Source organism: Podarcis vaucheri, assembly GCF_965113315.1.
Source record: "Podarcis vaucheri genome assembly, chromosome: 2".
In the NCBI taxonomy this organism is placed as follows: Eukaryota; Metazoa; Chordata; class Lepidosauria; order Squamata; family Lacertidae; genus Podarcis; species Podarcis vaucheri.
The window spans coordinates 57,782,368-57,804,017 of NC_138760.1; the positions used below are offsets into that span (position 1 = coordinate 57,782,368).

General features: G+C 42.5%; 1 protein-coding gene across 3 annotated transcripts in view; it reads left to right on the forward strand.

The window, feature by feature from the left end:
• Positions 1 to 5,160: 5,160 nt before the first annotated feature.
• The window catches only part of JAKMIP2 (janus kinase and microtubule interacting protein 2), a 98,008-nt gene continuing 81,518 nt past the window's right edge, over positions 5,161 to 21,650 (forward strand). For 2 of the 3 annotated variants that reach the window (XM_082213462.1, XM_082213463.1), the window contains exon 1: positions 5,161 to 5,387. The gene's annotated coding sequence lies outside the window, so the exon portion shown is untranslated. Of the gene's footprint in view, positions 5,471 to 21,650 lie in introns of all 3 variants that reach the window. The other variant, XM_082213464.1, reaches the window with a different exon arrangement.

Genomic DNA, 21,650 nt, shown 5'->3' on the forward strand with positions numbered 1-21,650 from the left:
GTAAATAAAACTGTAAAGACATCACAGTCTCTGTTCACCTTTATTCCAAGAGAATCAAACCCTGGGAAAGTGCAGGAACCCCTGGAGTCTCTTGCTGCTCAGAGATTGGGGTGAATGCAATAACGCTATACCACCCACACACCATTCTGCTTTATTAGTTCTGAAATGCTTTGCTAATGTTACTGTGTTTATTGCCAACTGAAGGGGTACTATAGTGCTGCAATACAACAAATGTATGACAAAAGAACACAGCCAAGTGTGGAACATTTGTTGCATGAAAAGGTACAGAAAATCTCGTAGGAAACTATGGCCCATGAACTGATTGTGAATGAAGCATCATAACAGCCTCAGGTAGAAATGGTATTGCAGGTGGAAATGGTATTGAAAGTGTGACTGTGTATAACTGACTTGATAACACACGTTGAGCACAAAACATGAATGTTCAATGAAAGGACATACTGTAAGGTGGATACACACCTTGGCTGTACACCTAAAATTATAAAATGTGAAGTCACCCTGACAGCATCCTGGAAACAAAGCATCTCAATTATTATACCTATATTGAACTAGCGCAACCTTTGGCAGTTTGACCCCTTCCAGATGTTTTGTATGACAACTCCCATCAGCCCTAGACAACTTGACTTTATTAGGGCACTTAAGATGTTCTGTAACTTTATAGAATAAGAGGGTGCAAACAACTTGTATTTATTTAAGAACTATTCTTGAAACAAACCTCAAACTCATCTCCACATGAATGAACGGCAGTGTAAGCTGGAGACAGGCCCTTGTTGCATTTTTTTAGGAACAGCTGACGTTAGGTAAATTATACATTTGAAAAGAAGTAACTCACCATGTGATCACTTGATAGCTGGCCAGTGATATTGTTATTCCTAGAGGAGATCTGGTCACAAAGCTGAATAAAAATAGAAACGCACACACACACAAAAACATTTTTAATTTTTTGGTAAGATGACTTAGCATTGTCTTACCATGCACTCAGTTCTGGTGCTTCTTCAATACCATATGATAGTCTGTAATGTGTCGGATTTAAAAGGAAGAGACCATTACAGTTTATGGATTATGAAATTTATATTAATTCTTTATGTTAATGCACGACTGATGATAATCCTATTATGGTGTAATTTGTCTTTTTCTTCTTGTTGTTGTTGTTATGTGTTGAGCAAATAAAATAATTTTTTAAAAAAGATAGTCTGTAATGTGTAATTGGATGAACCAGCACATTTATGTGAGGGTGGACATATTCCCAATGTGATATGTATAACAGCACTTTTCCCAGTCACCACAATTGTGGAAATCAAGCAAACGTGCCCACACTCCCACATGGAGGCTCTAGTTGAAATGATCCCAGCCAGGTCACAAATCCAACAGGGTCCTTTGGGTTCTCCTGGACAATCACATCAGGGTCATGCCATGATATCTTTAGTGAAGAAAGTGCACAGATAGGCCCACAGTTTACATCTACAAATAAGACCCCAGTCACATTTAGTACAGGACGCGGGTGGCGCTGTGGGTTAAACCACAGAGCCTAGGACTTGCCGATCAGAAGGTTGGTGATTCAAATCCCCGCGACGGGGTGAGCTCCCGTTGCCCCGTCCCTGCTCCTGCCAACCTAGCAGTTCGAAAGCACATCAAAGTGCAAGTAGATAAATAGGTACCACTCTGGCAGGAAGCTAAACGGCATTTCTGTGCTCTGCTCTGGTTCACCAGAAGCGGCTTAGTCATGCTGGCCACATGACCCGGAAGCTGTACGCCGGCTCCCTCGGCCAAGAAAGCGAGATGAGCGCCACAACCCAGAGTCAGACACGACTGGACCTAATGGTCAGGGGTCCCTTTACCTTTACCACATTTAGTACAGATTGCCATGTTTAACAAATCCTTAATATCCAATAATAACTCTTCTCCTGACATATTAGCCTTCCATGGCAGAGAGACTTTGCCACACATCAGCATCCTGGAATGGCAAAGTCTGAAAAGCATGCATATTTTTTCCTCCTCTCTTTTTTTCTCAATGAACAAATTAGCCTTCAAGGGATCTGGGTTAAAATTCCAATTTGGTCAGGGATGCAGCTGGTTATTAATGCTTCACCACTATAATATCAAATGAAGCAGCACACCAGCCCATGGTAGCCTTTCTGTCCCCGACCCATAGGACTGGAAGCAAATTAACTCATGGGAAATATTAGACAATTTCATTTCTGCCATCAGCAAGAGTTTAAGTGCCTCCCAATGACATGCTAACACTGACCTTTGCAACGAGGTGGTGCAATGCCTGTCTCTTGAATGGGAATTTCTACAGGCATACTCTGTGCGAAGTCGTTCAAGTGGCAGAATGCAACCACCCGTGGAATTCTTCCTTGTCGTTTTAATAAGACATGCAGCTATCCCGAGCTTTCAGGTACTGGGGTCTCTCAGGTCAATACATCTTCCTAGAGAGTATGACCTTCTCAACAATACTGGCCTACAGGGATGATCAGTAAATCATTGCCAAACTCTTGTGGGAAAGTGGCAAATCAAGATGTGGACTTAAATAAATGAGCGCAGTATTTCATTACTGTCTTTCCAGGAGAAGAGTGATGAACTTCAGTCCGTAAAACAGAGTGACACAACTGATAACGTGTTGCCAAGTGGTGTGCTGCTGTTCAAGATACCAACCACTCAGTTTCATTTCCTCCACTCTCTAGTTCTCCATTCGTCCCACCCCAACAGCCAAGACTGTCAGCATTCTGTAGTCAATGAGCACACTCAGTCCTCAGTCTCAGTCTCAGTCAGACTGCTTTGCTAAATAACCCAGTATAAAATAAGCAGCACATAAGCAGCACACAATACACTACCAAACCATTCTACGTTCTAAATCTTATATTAATAATCAAAAAATTGAGAGAGCTATGTACAAGATCTACTACAGAAGCCACAAACAGAAAACTCATTCAAATTGTGTCCAAAAGGCAGATTCAGTCTTTAGAGTTCCTTTAGCCAGGCTCCTGTAGATATCAACGAAGGCAAGTTTGATCAAACAAAGTGTCCGTGATGTTGTGCTCAAGGGTTAGATATCAATGAGGATAAGTTTGATCAAACGAAGTGTCGGTGATGTTACGCAGAAGAGTTAGACAGGGTGCTGGCATTTGTCACCTGTTTCGCCCAGGAAGAGTCTAGGGCTTCTTTGGTAAATTCACTCTCACGCTTTTGATACATTTATAAACATTCAAGTCCATATGTTACATTTCTTCTTAGATTAAGCTACAATATTTAATTTCTTTCTTCAGGAAATTCTCCTTCAAGATTTTGGTGTATTTACATACATTCAACTTCATATGTTAAGTTCTTTCTTGACTTAAGCATTTATTCATTTACTAAGCCTGCACCCTGTCTTATCCTCATTGATATCTAACCCTTGGATTATTAATATAAGATTTAGAACGTAGAATGGTTTGATAGTGTTTTGTGTGCCGCTTATGTGCTGCTTATTTTATATTGGTCTACTATGAGAATCGGCAGCATAGGTTCATTTCTTTGATACTTACTAAATAACCCAGCAGTCCCTGATTACTGCAAACTTTACCAATACACATCCCTCTAAAGCAGTGTTTCCCAAACATGGGTCTCCATCTGTATTCAAACTACAATTCCCATCATCCCTGACCACTGGTTTTCCTAGCTATGGATGATGGGAGTTGTAGTCCAAAAACAGCTGGAGACTCAAGTTTGAGGAACACTGCTCTAAAGCAAGTCTGGAGAATGTATGGCCTTCAATCTCCTATCAACCACACCCAGCATGGCCAATGGTCAGGGATGATGGGAGCTATAGTCCAATGGCACCCCTACCCTGCTCTAAGGACTACAAGTTTGTTCTTGACGTTTTCAGCAGTTGTACCCTAGTAGAATAATACATATCTTGTGAAATCATATATTAGTGGGAGTATGTTTGCGCGAACACACACAAACACACACACGATGGCTTTAAAAGAGAGAAGTAGACAAATTCATGAAGGATAAGGTTGTCACTGTCTACTAGCCACAATGGCTATGTTTTACCTCCATTGTTGGAACCGGGGCTGCCACAGAAAAGCTCTCTCTTGGGCCGCTATTCCCCCCACACCTGAGGCTCTACAATATTAAGGTCTACACTATGGGGGTGTGCATAGGCTGTGCTAGCAGCCCCATGGCCATAATGTGTTATAAAGTTGTTTGCTTTGGGGGGGTTAAAAAAAAGTTAGATATAGTTACTGTATAAGTAATGTGGACTCTTAACAATGCATTGGTAATTTAGACTCTGAAAACTACTCCAAATGTTTTAGCAATTAATGCATCATTAATTGGGTATATGGTATATAGTTATCTTGATGCCATTTGTTTTTACTGTTGTTACCTGCCTTGGGCACCGTGTGGAAAAACAGAATGGAATGCTAAATCATAAATGAAAGAGGCCACAGAAAGGACACCCGTGCTATAACTGCTGTGCTATCCAGACCAGAGCTGAATATATATATTTCAGATTTATCGTCTGCATTGAGGGAGGGCAGTTTGTAGTCTTAAGCTACCAGCAATAAGCTTAGCGATTTCACAGTCAGCCTTTTTCTCACACCCACATTTACATATTGTTTATCTCACATTTAAAGCAGCAAGCAGAGTCAGGCTGGGTTGCCATCTCTTAACAAGTCCTTAAAGATCCATAATTATTATGTCCTTCAGTTTGACTTTCCCAGAGTAGAATTTAACCCCTATTTATCATTGAGATGGTGGGAGCTGCTTATCTAATATAAGGACTCTCTGTCTCTCTCTCTCTCTCTCTGTCTCTCTCTCTCTCTCTCTCTGTGTGTGTGTGTGTGTTGAGGGAATTTCCTGTTAATAGGAATGTGGATTGTGTTCAACGCCCTGCTCTGACCTCCTTGGGTGAGAAATTCACCCTCTTCCCCCCTCCACCAATAATAGTACCCTCTGAAGTGATTTGCTTGCCTGTCAAAAGCAGCTTTTCATTGCTAAAGATACTGAATCTCTCTCCTTTTTTCCTCTCCCCCCCCTCTCCTTGCTTCCCTTCCATCTTTCATGGCCGTTGCCATGGCGCCCAGGGAGAGCAAAGCACCGCAGCAGGGGAGGGGGGAAGGAGGCGGTCCATGCTGCAATTTCCAGGCTCTCTCCTCAGTGAGCTCATCAACCTCCTCCTCCAAGGAGGGAGGTGGCTGAGGCTCTGTCTATTGCTGGTGGGTGGGTGGTTTCCATCCTCAGCATCACCAACCAAAGGAGGGGGGGACAGAGAGAGAGAGAGAGCAGTTGCTGATGTTGTGCTCTGAAGCAACCTCAGTAGAAGGGAAAATGGATCCAGCTTGCACATCCCTCGCCTTTCAACACCTTCCCTTGGTTTCAGCATGGTGAGCATAAGCAACAGAGAAGCATCGGCTTCATCACTGCTTTCCTTAATCATCTCTAAATCCGATGGCAATCGATATTTGAGGTGTGCTCTTTTCTGTACGAGCATCCTAACCATGTAACAATGACTTTCATCGGAGCCTCTGGAAAGGGTGGAGGAGGAAGGATGGGAGGGGTGTTGTGGGAGAGAGGGGAAAGGAAGATGGAGAGGGATGAAGGCTGATTAGGCGCGTCTTAGGAAATGCGGCTCAAAGATTAATTGCAACTGCCTTCTTGCCCGTAGATTTAGCAACGAAAGATGCTTTTGTTTGTCCTTTTCCATTGAAATGTGGGTGTCTATCCGCCTGAAAATGCAATTGTTATTTCTGGGTTGTTTTAATTCCTCCTCGTAATTGCCCAAATATTGGTCTGGGCCTCAGCCAGCTGCAGTAAAGCCAGAAATAAGCAATGTCGGATCCTGTCAATGGCTGATTGATGGATAATATTTACTGCTAGAGGTGTGTGTGTATCATTTGGAGGCATTGCTGAAAGGTTCAGGTCGGATGCAGTTGGTGTGTAGGTGTGTGTGTGTGTGTGCACGCATGCATGTATGCATGCATGCCACACACATCTGGGTCTCTTTGTAGGTTTCTACCTACAGCACATGTGCTGTTTTCCTTGCCAGTGATTGATTGACAGTGTCTTCCACTCAGGCTGGTATGAGCTATCTATGGCCTCTTGGTTTCATTTCAGCCACTCGGGATGGATCTAGATCCTTCATTTGGTGTGCTATATGGCCTCTCTTGGTCACTGCCCTCATGTCCTACTTGGGGGCTTCCAAAAAAGATCTGGTTGTCCACAGAAGACTGAACTAGGCAGGCCTTAGATCTGATCCAGAAGCATTGCTCTTATTACATTTTTTTTAATGACAATAAGATACAATATTTATCAAATTTTAACTGAATTGATTTTTGGAGAGTGGGGGAAGAATAGTGGCAACCCATATTGAGCAAACCTCCATTTTGATACTTCAGAACCTGAAAAACCAAATCACTATTTCTCCACACTCCCATCTCCATTCAGTCTTCCTGGATGTATGTATCATCTTCTTGAATTACAGAAAGTAGGTTTTTGTTATGAGAATCACTGGTTTAACCCTGCAATGATTATTTTGGTCATAGTTTTTAAAATGAGTACCATTGTATCTACCATTGTATACATTCAGGGCAGAACAGTCATGATATATGTTCCAGGTCAATTTATATTTTTATTCTTACAATGGTAATAAATCCACATAGCAGTGACTTAAAGAGGCAGATTCAAAGCATTACTTTACACTTCGTAGATTTGATGTACCGTGTGGGCTACTATAGTTCCTGACAAAGCATGGCACCATACAAGTCAACACTGGTTGTGAACCCCCAGTTCATAGCAAGCAGTATGTTCTCTCTGTATCCATGGTAAATTGTAGGGTTTGCTGAGGTGATCACTGATCCTGAGGTTTAAAAGACATCTTGATTCATCTTTATTTGGGACAACTGCTTAAGTAAATCAAGGCTACAAGTGAGTTTTTAGAAAATGAGAAAATCACAATCCGTATCACTTTTCTTTTCCTCAGAAGAAATAGCAATCCCATAGTCAATATGTTTGGTCTGAGTCGGAGAGGGTTCAATAAAAAGAACCCAAGTTATTTGAGATGGTCATTTCTTAAATCTTATGTTTCTTTTGCACCAGTAATGTGGCAAATGTGGTAGAGGACACAGAAATGACAGTTCTTGCTCACTGGGCTCACAATGAAAAGACGTTTCCAGCCAATTTACTGTACAATACATGCACACTTCTTTCTCATTCATAGCACACCGTCTCTCTAGCTCCCCTCAAGATACTGCATTCTCCCACAAATGCATTGTCCTTTTTAGGAGGACACTTAAGAATGGGAAGTGTGAATGAAACAGGCAGGGGTTTGAAAACACGCTATACTCAATGAATCTCAGAATCTGCTGCTGATTGGTTATAGTTGATGAAAAAACCTATTTTTGTTGTCAGACTGCTTTTAACAGAATTCTGACCTGGGGAGAGGGGTTGTTATAGACCATAGGGGCCCAACCATAAATCCAAAATTAAATTTAACCATACAGTCGAATATGCTGAACAGGAAAAGAACGTATGAACAGGGCAGGCTTTGTATTATACAAAAAAATAAAAATACTAACCGGTCAAATAAATTTATTTAACCTTGTCACTTCTACTTTCATTCCTTATTTATTATCTTTGGGGGTGGGAACAAAAGCTTTCTCCACTGTGGGAAGACCATTTGAGTCATAATCTCTATACATATGATCTCCCTCGAGGAATCACTAAATTTTATCACTAGTAAAGAACTAGTCTTCTCCCAGCTGCTGTGTATACTGCTACTAGGTCAGTTGTGTGTGAAATGATGCAATGCATGTAACTAGTAACTATTGTTTGTGTCAACAAGTCATGGAAGAGCTGTGCAGCAAAGTGCGCTTTCTGCCACTGTGGATGAGCAGAATTATTTGGCAAGAGAGCCTGGTTATGTCTTTGGAGAGACAGGAGGATGGGGTGAAAGGAACTTTGTCTCAAAACTTTTAGCAGTCAGAATATCTCTAGGCAAAGGTGTCGTCCCCCCGCCCACTTTCCTAGATCACCAGATGGAGGTGTTAATACAAAAAGGAGATGGCAGGAAATAACTAGAGGAGTGGGGATAATAGCATAGCCCTGCTGTCTTGTGCAGGTAACCATATTACTGTTCACCATATATTTTTTTAAAAAAAGAAAAGAGTTTTTGGCTCTGTTCACTCTTATCAACCTACCCGCTCTTTGAGATAAGTGAGGATGTCTATGTTATTGTTCTTTACAGAGGGCAGCCCTCTGTTTGAAGAGCTCTCCGAGGACTATTTGAAGGAATCCTCTATTTGGAAGGCTGTCCAGTCTGAATTCCATTCAAAGAACACCAAGAAGGAAGAGCAAGGGCCTAGGAATTGCCCATCAGTGGACTGCAGACTAAGCAGTCATATCAGACATGTGATCAGTCACAATCTATCAAGCCAGGGTTTCCCAAACTGGTCTCCAGCTGCTGTTAGACTACAGCTCCCATCATCCCTAGCTAGCAGGACCACTGATGGAAATTGTAACCCCCAAACATCTGGAGATGCAAGTTTAGGAAACACTGATCAAACTGGTGAGATGCATTTCATTTATTTTTTAATTGCAGTAATACTTTCTAAAGTTTTCAACTGCACATTTGCACATGCAAAATTTATGCAAATCTGGCTCACCTCTTGCCTTTTTTCTGGTGACATGCTAAGATCAGATTAGGAGATCCTCCCTGCAGGCCTGCTGGTGAGATCAATTCGGTTGGCTGCCCATTGCCCCAAGGTAAATGCCCCTGTACTGAAGCCCAGCAATTGGAGCACAGTCCCATAGAGATCAAGGAACATCCAAGCCAAACTCCATCAACATGGGCAGTTGAGCAGACACAACACCTCAGCTCTGCTTCCCTTTTATACTTTGCATGCTGATTGCAGCATCTGGGCTTGATGAGGCAGGTGACCTTCACCTGCTCCAAGCCTACTCCAGGAATCACACACCTCCCAGAGCTAGTGAGCCCTTGCTTGCCTCAGCCTCCTGAGAAGCACTCCTGCTGCTCCCTACGCTGCTTCAGAGCCCACCTTGTTCATGGAGACAGGTGATGGATCCTGCTGCTCTGGTTTCTATACAATGACCTCCATCCCCTCGCCATCCTCCATCACCCTGTGAGTACTTCCTTCCCCATCACCTGCTTGCCCCAGTGTGTCCCAGTCCCGGCTACACCCCTCACTGGACTCCTCTTCCTGTTATCCTTCCAGTTCATGACACCTGGAATGTCCTGGGGATGAGCTGGCACTTGTAGCCAGCTGAGTTTGACGAGAGCACGGCACCCGAAGATGCATGTTTTTTGGTACTGCGCTCTCACATCCCGGTTTTCATCAGGGGAGTGTTGAAAAGTGTGCCATTCTGCTCCTCCAGTAGTTTTGCCTTACTGGAATGTGTCTTTGAAGGTAAACGGTGTTTCCATGCGCTCTGGCACTTGTCATGGTCCTCTGTGCGCCAGTAGCGGTTTAGTCATGCTGACCACAGAAAGCTGTCTGTGGACAAACGCCGGCTCCCTTGGCCTGAAGCGAGATGAGTGCCGCAACCTCATAGTTGCCTTTGACTGGACTTAACAGTCCAGGGGTCCTTTACCTTTACCTAATCCCTCTGGCGTGCAAGGAAAGGGAATGTTGAAGTGTGTATGCAAAAATGTCTGACATTGCATGGTCTGTTGTGCAAAGGTTAGAATCACATCCAGGTTTGCCACTGACTCCACCCACTGTTGGCATGCAGCCCCTGGAATATTGCCCACAAGAGGATTTGGCCCTCAGGCTGAAAGAGGTCCCCAACCCTGGCCTAGTCAAACTGGCTTACAACCCAGCCAATGGCTAAATACAGTCTGTATGTCTCTGTTTGGGAGGAAAGGAAAACAGCAGCTGAAAGCAGCTAGGTCGTTCATTAAATGCATGAGAGGCCGTCTCAACAATTTAATTATTATTAAGACTGTAATCCAGCAGGGAAGAGGATGGTTTTTTTCTTTCATTGCTACAAGAGATGACTAAGCTTATGGTACTCATGTCAGGAAAATATATGTAATATTACTAACAAATTCAAGCCCAGAGCAATGGTCAAATTTATGCTTCCACAACCCATCACTTTACTGTATTTCATGGTAATGTATTCTGGATAACATTACAATTTCACAAATCGGTTTATAAATGCATATGTGGGCCTCATATTTCTACCACTGAAATTGGTATAAATGCCAAATAACTGGAAGGAAATTAGTGAATCAAATTCCCCTTTACATTAAAGCTCTCTTCAGGTGTTCAGTCGCGATATGTGAGGCCAAAAGTGTGTTAAGCGGGTGGGGGAAACATGGGTTGACTTTGCTGGCAATGTCTCTGAGCACTGGACATGCCCACTCTACCCCTGACTTTGCATGTTTAGAGCAAAGGTCTGTAATGGGCTTGTTAGCAGGAACCCTGAAGGCTAAAAGGCTTACAAGCTCCCTTCACAACCTCACACCAAACACACACAAAGTTTGGGAGTGGAGATGATGTGCAGGACTTAAACTTATCAACCACTTCCTAGCTGCATACTTTGCTAGCATGTTAAGAAGAACCATTTTGGTACCAGTTTTTAAGTTTGTAATTTGGGCAAATGTTCATGCCTGAGTGGACCTCTTTCTCCATACACACCTCCCACTTGGCGCTATGTTGATTTCTACCCTTTGCCTCCTGTAAAGCAGAAGATAAATAATGACTAGCAGCTCAATTAGAAGGAAGCCTCATTGAATTAAGCGGGGCTTACAGATGGCAGCCTAAGCCAATAAATGCACCCCAAGTACATCAGGGTCTTTTTTGTGGTGCTTGCTATGGACACTGTACCCATGGCATGTACATCTCTTGTAAAAAGTGCTCTCACCTATGTCTGACTATCAAACACAGTGATCATGGGGTGGAGAGAGATCTTTTGTAAAGGAATGCTCAGAGATGCTTCCTGCCAGGTGCACATATCATCCATGGCTGCACAAATTATGACCCACCAGCCCAAAATGCCAGCCCACCAGGGGCTCAGTGCGCCTCCAGTTTTTGCTGCCGAGAACTGTAGTCAGAAGGCACTGTCACAATCATGACAGGCCACATAACATGGGTGCTGGTCTGCATTTAGCTTGGTGGGTCAACTTGTGCTGGCCTGATCTACTTGCTTTACCTGATAAGGTGGAGCTGATTGGCTATGAACATGGCTTTTAGAAGGCATCCTATCTCAACACATTAAAGCTGGTAGTTAATAAAAACAGGACTAGCAACACACACACACACACACACACCAATTCCCAGAGGCTGCTATGAATTTCACTCTCATTTCTCTGGAACAGGGAATATTGATGAGCAATCTAATGCTACTGTTGACACACATTCTGCTGTTGATGAATCACAGTGTATATAGCACTGGTGGTTGTGGAGGGAAATCTTAACAGATGTGGATAACGACCATATATCACTTAGCATTCCACTGGTTTCTTCTTGGTAAGTCACTCAGTGTTTCCTCTGCTTTATCTGCCAGCCACCTCTCCCCATGTGGGCAGAACTAAATCCTTCTTGTTATGCCATCATTAAACCACTTGTATGCAAATGGTCCCAGCGCCTGCCAACCTAGCAGTTCGAAAGCACCTCCGGGTGCAAGTAGATAAATAGGGACCGCTTACCAGCGGGAAGGTAAACGGCGTTTCCGTGTGCGGCTCTGCTTCGCCAGAGCAGCAATGTTACGCTGGCCACGTGACCCGGAAGTGTCTTCGGACAGCGCTGGCCCACGGCCTCTTGAGTGAGATGGGCGCACAACCCTAGAGTCTGGCAAGACTGGCCCGTACGGGCAGGGGTACCTTTACCTTTTTATGCAAATGGTGTCCGTGATTTACTTGTGGCTTGCAGAGTTTCTAGCATGAAAGTGATTATTATGGTACTGCATATACAAAACAAGCCGTTCTTCAGCAGTAACACCAACAATATCAGTGTCTACCCAAGTCACATGTAGCGCAAATTTGTTGTTCTTGTTGTTTAGTCGTTTAGTCATGTCCGACTCTTTGTGACTCCATGGACCAGAGCATGCCAGGCACTTCTGTCTTCCACTGCCTCCCGCAGTTTGGTCAGACTCATGTTTGTAGCTTCAAAGACACTATCCAACCATCTCGTCTTCTGTCGTCCCCTTCTCCTTGTGCCATCCATCTTTCCCAACATCAGGGTCTTTTCCAAGGAGTCTTCTCTTCTCATGAGGTGGCCAAAGTATTGGAGCCTCAGCTTCACGATCTGTCCTTCCAGTGAGCACTCAGGGCTGATTTCCTTAAGAATGGATTGGTTTGTTCTTCTTGCAGTCCATGGGACTCTCAAGAGTCTCCTCCAGCACCATAATTCAAAAGCATCAATTCTTCGGCGATCAGCCTTCTTTATGGTCCAGCTCTCACTTCCATACATCACTATGCAGTGCAATATCATCCCATGAAGCGCAAATGGAGGTGCTTATATCTCTGCTTTGCATTCACTAGTGGACACCATGACAGCAACTATTTCTGATCACTGCACAAAGCTCCCACTGGAGCACAACAAGCCTTCTAACAACTGTCCCCTTATAGGATACAGGTTCATTTACACTTCTTAGAACTTCTTGCAACTTAAGGAGAAAATACCAGATTGCATCCTTTGGCTGCAGTAAGAATTCTATCATAGAATGAACCCACCCTTTATTTATTAAAAAGCCAATCATTTACAATTTTAAATGCATAGTGCAAATGAGACCTTGATCCCAGCAAGTGATGCCAGTGGCCCTGCTGCTAAGATGTGGTTCTTGCCCTGCATTGGACATGATATTGAAACACTGTATAACTGTGCCAGAGTTAGCTTAAGCAAGCCAGAGACAGGAGAATTGCCAAGTTGCTAAGGTGGTGGAGGGCATGATGTCACAGGAAAAAATGTCCTTTTTGAAATGTAAAGGTGTTCTGGGAAAAAGAAGGAGGAAGGAGGCAGAACCATATTGGCACCTGCTGGAGGTGCCTAAAAACCAGGAGCCATGACTGTTGCTTGAGGAAGCTATGAGTGCAGCAATGAGACACTCTTAGGGCATAATGTTCTGCACCCTCTCCATTTACTTTGGGTGTAAATATGTGTAAAAGAAACCATTTTTCTTAAAGACACTGGCTTCCACTGTGCCTAGATTTTCCCAACAGAAACACAAACCTGGGTGAGCATCTAGAACCCTCCTGGAATCTTGCTACTGCTCTGCAGAAACTGATGGTGGTGTGCAACCTTCATAACTATATATAGAAATGGGTTGGGGGGAGAGTGTGCTTCTCTGAATGTTTAATTTCTTTGAAACCAAACTATGTGGCTTGCAAATGCAAGCTATAATTTTCCATGTTCCCTGTGGAGAAAGAGCGACTGTTCAGCTATTTTGTCAATTAGCACTAAAAATACCTTATCAAAAATGTGTGGGTTTTGCTTACTCTCTCTGTGGTTCTTGCCTGAGAAAATCCAACAGCAGCATTATTGTTTTCACTTAATATCCGCCGTGTTGTGCAGGAGGATAGGTGGTCCTGTGTCCTACTTTACGGATCCTGGCCCGTCTGGTCGCAGTTTTACCTACAGTAACGAGACATATTGTATTTTGATTTGAATTATTGCAGTTATTTCTAAACTTGCATCTATACACAGAAATTGGCATTTGCAAATGTTATGCTAATATGTGTACTTCTTCATCCTCTTGTGTTTTCCTGTTTGCAATTTGCAAGTGACCTCTCTAAGGAGCATGCATTTTTTTAAAAAAAAAAAGAGGAACAGATTACTATATCAAGTTGACATTTATGTGACCGTCAGATTCTGAAGATGACACAGCACCACCAATCATCTTCACTAAAGCACAGAACTGGTATTGTAACTTTGGAAGTCTATGTGATACTGGGACTTCTTTCTTATGGGTAGAAGTGGATTTGGGGCAGTGCAACTGGTTCCACCATAATAGGCGCTGAGCCTAGGGGGCGCCACAGGGTGTTGCAACTATACCTGAAGGAGCATCTCCAGCCCCATTGTTCTGCCTGGACACTGAGGTCCAGCTCCGAGGGCCTTCTGGCGGTTCCCTCACTGTGAGAAGTGAGATTACAGGGAACCAGGCAGAGGGCCTTCTCGATAGTGGCACCAGCCCTGTGGAATGCCCTCCCACCAGATGTCAAGGAAATAAACAACTATCTGACTTTGAGAAGACACCTGAAGGCAGCCCTGTTTAAGGAAGTTTTTAATGTTTGATGTTTTATCGTGTTTTTAATATTCTGTTGGGATTCACACAGAGTGGATGGGGAGACCTGGTCAGATAAGCGGGGTATAAGTAATAAACACAGTAATAAATAATAAATTATTATTATTATTACATAGTTGAGCAAAATGGAAGGCGAGAGGCCCACTTACTTATGCTTATGCTCCACTCAGTTCAGTGGAACTTAATTTTCAGTAGACATGTCTAAGACAACCTATTTCTTTAAAGTGGACATAATAATGTTTTTTACATGTAAGCCTTAATTATTTTCTGCAGATTTCCTTAGGAATAATTATATGCATGGTTATAGATTTCATAAGTATTATTATACACATATTTATCTGAGATCGGCTCTTAGCTACTACTGTGATATATTGATGCAAATTCACAACACAGGTTGGTTGGTAGGCATTCCAAGTCACCAGTATGCTTACAGTTTCATTTCTACCCTTCAGTTTGGGCCAGAATTTTATTAGTGGTATGGCTGCAGACTTTTTCTAGTCTGCCATAACTGATTTATTTTCTGCCTGTGTTTATTATTTTTAATTAATATTCAAGGAATTGATTGTTGTGCTGCTTTTATTGATTTGTTTACTGCATTGTGCATTGAGGAAAGTGATGAGATGGTGATGTGTCGCAGTAATTGTGGCAATAATTACCCAGAGAAATTTGTCCTGGTAGATTGCTTCTCCCCCAAACCAGCCGCCCAGTCTCTCTTTTTAAATACTGAATACCACTAAGCCTGCTCCCAGCCCCCTCACTCTCATTCTGAAATCAGCAGCTGATCTTCCATGACCGCCCAGATAAATTTGTCAGACTCCTTGTGATTTCTTTATTTTATAATCTCAAAGCAAAGCCACTTTCCCTGGGAAGCTTCATGCACTAAGTACAGTTAACTGCCAGCTAAGATAGGTCTAAAAATATTAGGGTAATGGACATAGAATGAGCTTCTTCGGAATCCATAGCTGAAAAATATGAGTTTTCTAATCTCCTTTGTAAGTGAAGTGTTTATTTAACAGGCATTTTGGTGGTATGCCTGTGTAGAAAATAACCAATAACTGCGGAAGGCTTCTTAGTGGTGCTACTGAGCCAAGGATAATCTGTGCACACAGTACAAAGGCTGAGCTTTTGAACTACTTCATATATTTTGTAGGTCACAGACTGACCTATATGATTTCTCTTCCTTTGTTTAAGCCACTGCTGTCTGTGGTCAGTGCATTAGCCTGTAGGCTGAAAGCCCCACAACAATACAAACAAGCTTCCTTCCACTTATGGACAGTATGATGGATACAATTCTAATAAAAAATAAATTGATGAAATGTTTTACCAGCAATATCATTTGGGTTTTACTGACAAGTTCCTCTTCCTTAGGTATCTCAAAGAAGTCAGGGTGTTGGTGAGGAACCTGTAGCCCTCCAGCGCCCATCACACCAAGCCAGCATGTCCAATGGACAAGGATGGTGAAAGGTGTAATCTGGAGGGCATCACATCAGCTTTCTCTTGAATAGACAAGTACCAATAGCAGATTTGAAGGCATTCACCTTTTCAACATCATATATATAGAGATAGAGATAGAGATAGATAGATAATTTTTATTAAATTTTCTGTTTTACAATTTAAAGTACTCGTTTTCACATCCTTAAGATATCAGTGACTTCCCTTCTTCTCTTCCCTTCTTCTCTTTACATATCATAAATCCCTGCATATTTTACAAAAGCTATACTATTCAATATTCCATTATTACATCCATCCAAACTTACCGTACTTACACTGTTGAATTTTTCTTAATGCTGCCAGCATTTTCACTGTACACAGCTATTTCCCATATATTCAATGAACGTTTCCCAATCTTCTCTAAATGTATGTTCTTCTTGTTCTCTTACTCTATTTGTTAAGTCTGCAAGCTGCGCATATTCTGTCAACTTAAGTTGTCCTTCTTCTTTGGTTGGGACCTCGCTTGTTTTCCACACATTTTCAACATCTTAGACACATTTGGAATATTATCCTTTGCTAGATTTGCCTTACAGGCCTTGGTTAGACTTTTTAAAGGGATTCTTCAGGTAGGACTTGTTCACCTAGAACAATCAACCAATGGCCAAACTATGCCAGGGCGTGCTGGCATAATCAGAACAACCTAGTTGAGATCATAAAACTGTCCAAACTCCATAAAAGGAAAACACACACACATTTTTTTTATTGCCGTCCAAAGACCCACAAAAACAATTTCAAAAGCAAAGTATAGTAGAATATTGAAAATATGATTTGGTGCTACTTGTTTATCAAAGGATCACTCTAGCCATTGCATGATAATTTCACATAGCAGATCTTATCCTGGATCAGCCTAAGCCTGTCATTTTAAATATATTTAAAATGGAGTAAACCCCATTGGATTAAGTGCAACTGAGTAAACATGCACAGGACTGCACTACATGTAGATTTTACAACACACTGTAATTTAACAGAATGATCAGTCATTCAAAATTTAATCATTATCTAATATTATCATTATCTAATATATTCAAGTGATATAACTCCAGATTCAGAAGGGGCTGCCCTTAGTTTATCCTTTCCCCTCTTGTCTTTATAGAATTAATTGACAATCAATTTACACACAGGAAGTGCTTTTTTCCTTTAAAAAATGTTTAGGGGTACAGTGGTACCTCGGGTTACATACACTTCAGGTTACATACGCTTCAGGTTACAGACTCCGCTAACCCAGAAATAGTGCTTCAGGTTAAGAACTTTGCTTCAGGATGAGAATAGAAATCGGGCTCTGGCGGCACAGCGGCAGCAGGAGGCCCCATTAGCTAAAGTGGTGCTTCAGGTTAAGAACAATTTCAGGTTAAGTACGGACCTCCAGAACAAATTAAGTACTTAACCTGAGGTACCACTGTACTCTCATTTGACTCAATAAAGTCATCATTTTATAGTTCAGATTGGGGAAAATAAAAACAGTAAATGGACAAAAGTACAAGGATTCACAAAATGTTTAGGGGTATGCCTACCCGTGCATACCCCGCCCCCCAAAAAACAAAGCACTGCTCACAGGTATGGGAGTATTGATTAGAGAAAGCATTCCAGGTTTACTTTTCCAGAGTTGCTGCTGTTAATAATAATGATCCCTGTTGGCTTTTGACTGTTTCCATTGAGCTAGAAGCTTTGAAGCTTTGTGGCGGCAGGGGGGTGTTGTTCACATTTTAGAAAGGGACCCTGTGGTAATGTGTGGTTTGGTAAGCAACTGGTGTTGAAATGACCAGCCTTTCATAGAGCTGTAAACATGTGAAGAAATCGTGAGTTTTAATTCAATAGACCACATCTTACATGTTACATTTATTTACGTGGTGCACCTGACAAAATTTACATACTGTTTGATTGTAGTAAAATCTCTAAGCGGTTTACAAGAACTATTTAAATGATGGTTGTTTGAACCAAAAAATATTGTGAAGGCTTATACTAACAGAATATAGAGTGTGCAAAAGTTCAAGAATACTGAATAAGGATAGTTTAGTAGCGCATTCCAGGTCTTAAAATTGGTGTAGTTAACTAGGCTACATTGTTCGACACATTATGAAATCAAAGTTGTGTGCATTAGAAGTATTCCACAGGCTTCTGCTCATAGTTACTGAAAAGGTTGGCAACAGGATATAGATAAAAGATCTGTGGATTTGAGAGCCAGGTCTGGGATAAATCTTGGCCATTCTGAGCAAATGCCAGCAGCATTAGCATGTGGGATTGAAACAAAGGGGAAATTGGTTTTCCTCGCTCATTAGCACAAGCTTAATGAGGTAATGTATGTATTATAGATGCTTTCTTACATCTGGGATAGATAGGAGTGCTCCCGAAATCTACAGAGAGTGGCTATGTGTGTACTTAAAAGGCAAATAAATCCTGTGTTCTCCACTTTTCACCACAGAGAATTGTGACACTGAGTCACTGAACAAGGTCACCCAGCAATCAACTGTCAGAGATGAGAAGGCATTCAAGCCTATTCTGATTTTTGCTGGGTTTTCTCTCGCACTAAAAAGAGAATAAAAGGTGTTTTACATTGTCTCCAAAAAACGACCATCTGGACGCCCAGTTTAGTGCATAGCACTGTGATTAAAAAAATAATAATACTGTAGGAATTTTTGTGATTAAAAAAAAAACTGTCAGAAATGTGTCCATGTCCACATTTCAAACTATGAGTAACAGGAGAGCAGAGAATGCCCTCTGTTTCTGCAACCACTGCATTACCACATGATACTGAATGATTTGTAAAGTGCTTCAGGATGCTTAGGATTTCAAAAGAAGCTCTAATGGAAGGGGGAGTGGGTATCCCTTTCATTCTGCTTATGTGCCACTTAGATCACTTTCTTATCATCATTGGATACTGTAGGGATATTCACTGGTTCACATTCAACGCATGCACAATCTGTGTACCAGTGTACACAAACAAATGAACTGCACACTCATACTATCATTTACACGTAGTGTTCAATGATTGTACAGTCTGTGTACACAACAGTTAAGCTGTACACTCACACCAACACTTGTATGTGCGTAGAGACAGCTTGCACCTGTGTTCAGTGTTACGTGAGACTGTGCATAGGGATTTCCCTCACCTTCAGCTAAGGGAAGGGAAGGTAAACAGTGTTGCATTTTTGAAGTTTAAATTGTGAGACAGAGGATGTCAGGTTGAGAGTGGGAGGTTTTGAGCGAGAAGTGGCTGAACTGACTTGGAAGCAGCTTGGAGGGATCTGCAGGAGTCCGTCTTGTTTTGGGGATCCAATCCATTTGTTTGTGTGTGTGTGTGCGTGATTTTATTTGATTTGGGAAATAAAATACATGTAAATGCATGTACGCATATATCCAAATACATCTATCTATGTCAAACAACTATAAATACAAACAATATGATAAATTCCAAAATTATAAATTTATAAACTATCACATAGAAAAACTATTATACCTATCAATGTTTGTATTGTATCTATTGTTCAGGAATTCAGTTCAAGGAACCCATTATTATTTTTTACATTTTCTCTCTCTTGTTTTCCATCTCTCAATCTTGCTGACTCTGTAAGCTTATGCACCACAGCTACCTTCCAAAATGTTGACAACCATTCTTTTACTCTTTCTTTTTGCGCCAGCAGCATACGAGCTGCAACTATTCAATTCCTTATCAACTCCTCAAATTCACTCAATATTCGTAATGAAATTCGCCAAGGGGTCTAAGTGGCAGCAAGTTATCGGTGAATGGGTTTTAATTACTGTTCCCTAGAATCTATTGATTAATTGATTAATCTTCTGATTGAACCAAGGTGCTGGGTTCTTTTGGCAGCTTTGCTTCCCGCTTTTGCTTGTTTCCACCCTGCACTTCTTATCTAACTGTAACTCAGACAGAGAGCACAAGAATGCCATAAGTATCCTGCGGTCTCCCATTCAACGAATACTCAGCCCTACAGCATGGCTGGAACACAGAGGAAACTGCCTAAGGATCCATCTAGCTCACAAGCCTGGCAGCAGCATTCCAGGGTTTCAGTTGGAGGTGGAGGTGCTGTGGGTGGAGCCTGGAACCATCTGTGTCCTCCCGGGTGGCTCATGTCCTCAGGGAGGTGGGGAGCCTTTCCTGCTGATGCCAGGAGTAGGATCCAGTGTACCCTTGGAGAGAAACTGTGTGCTGCCAAATGAGCGAATAAGGGCTCTCCTGAAAGCAGAGTACCACAGCAGTAGTTTTTAGAAGAAATTCAAGCAACCACGAAGGACAAGCTGCCAAGCTTGTGCTGTGGAGTGTTGCAGTAAATACTGGGCATCAATAGACTTTGTAGGAACATAGGGAGCTGCCTTATACCGAGTCAAGGCATTGGTCTGCCTAGCTCAGGGTTCTAGCTTGGCACAGTGATTCTCTAGGATTTCAGGCGAATATTTTCCAATGACGGGCATTGGACCTGGCACCTTCTGCCAAGCAGATGCTCTGTGGCTGAGAGCCTGCCAAGCAGTGTTAGGAATAAAGAGTCATGGGAACTAGAAAAGCATTTGGGACAGAAGTCAGTCAGCTGAAGTCTACAGCCACGAGTGAGGAAAAACTGTTTATAAATGCTGTGTGTGTGTGTGTGTGTGTGTGTGTGTGTGTGTGTCCATGCAAGTGAAAATTCAGATAGAAACGCAAAGTGGGCTTAAATACTTACTTTATCCCACTTGAACCCCGTGAAAATCTCAGTCACTAATGTTGCCTGATTTTGTGTGAGTGTGAATGGTGGGAAGGGTGTATGTTAGGAATGTGTATCTGATTAGAGTATTAGGAATATGTGGTGTGGTAATGCAAGAATGGCCACTTCCAGAATGTGACTCCTGAGAGAATTCCACGTCAGGCTGAAAAATTTCCCTGCTCCTGCCTTAGTGGATAGGACCATGCCCCTATAACTGGTGTAGTCCAGAGGTGGCTGGGGCAAAAACCCCATTGCAGAGCTCTTGCAGACATCCTTACAAGGGGATTCTCAAGACCTGGCAAACAGTGGACTGTTGTGTCTTTGGAACCCCTCGCACAAGAGCCCATTGCAGGGCCCTTGCGGGGTGCTTTGCAAGAACCAGCAGCCAGCTGATATTGAAAAGCCCTTTTGGCTGAGCCGTGTCTATGACTGCCCCACACCTGACCCTATAGATAATGTTGGCTGTAGTGTAGGCGGGCCTGGTCTGACCAAAAAAATGACCCTGTGGGCCAGATGAAGAGGACTGGTGGGCCTAATTAGGCCTGTAGGCTGGAGGTTCACAACTCCTGAGTTCTAGAACTTGCCTAGGAACCAGACCTTCTTTGGGAAAGGCTATGGTTCTACAGCTGCAGGGTGACAGCTTATTCTTAAACTAGTTATTTTGCCTGTAGTCTGTGGGGATCAATGAATGTTCCCCTAATGGAAGCCAATACAGTGGTACCTCGGGTTACAGACGCTTCAGGTTACATATGCTTCAGGTTACACACTCCACTAAGCCAGAAATAGTGCTTCGGGTTAAGAACTTTGCTTCAGGATAAGAACAGAAATTGGGTTCCGGCGACGCGGCAGCAGCAGCAGGAGGCCCCATTAGCTAAAGTGGTGCTTCAGGTTAAGAACAGTTTCAGGTTAAGAACGGACCTCCGGAACGAATTAAGTACTTAACCCGAGGTACCACTGTAACTGGAAATCTCTTCTGCCTCTGGAAAGCGACACCCTGCAGCGGAGAAACAATGTTGTTTCTAAATTGCAGAGAGGTAGATATTGAGTCTTCAGTCTTCTCTCATCCAAAGTGGAGGGTGGGGTAGAATAGCCATGATCTCTACAGGAGTGGGAAGCTCTTCACAATATAAAAACAATTGGCTCTCCAAGGGAGACTTTAATGGAAGGAGATATATTTGCCATCAGTTGATTGCCCTGTTTTGT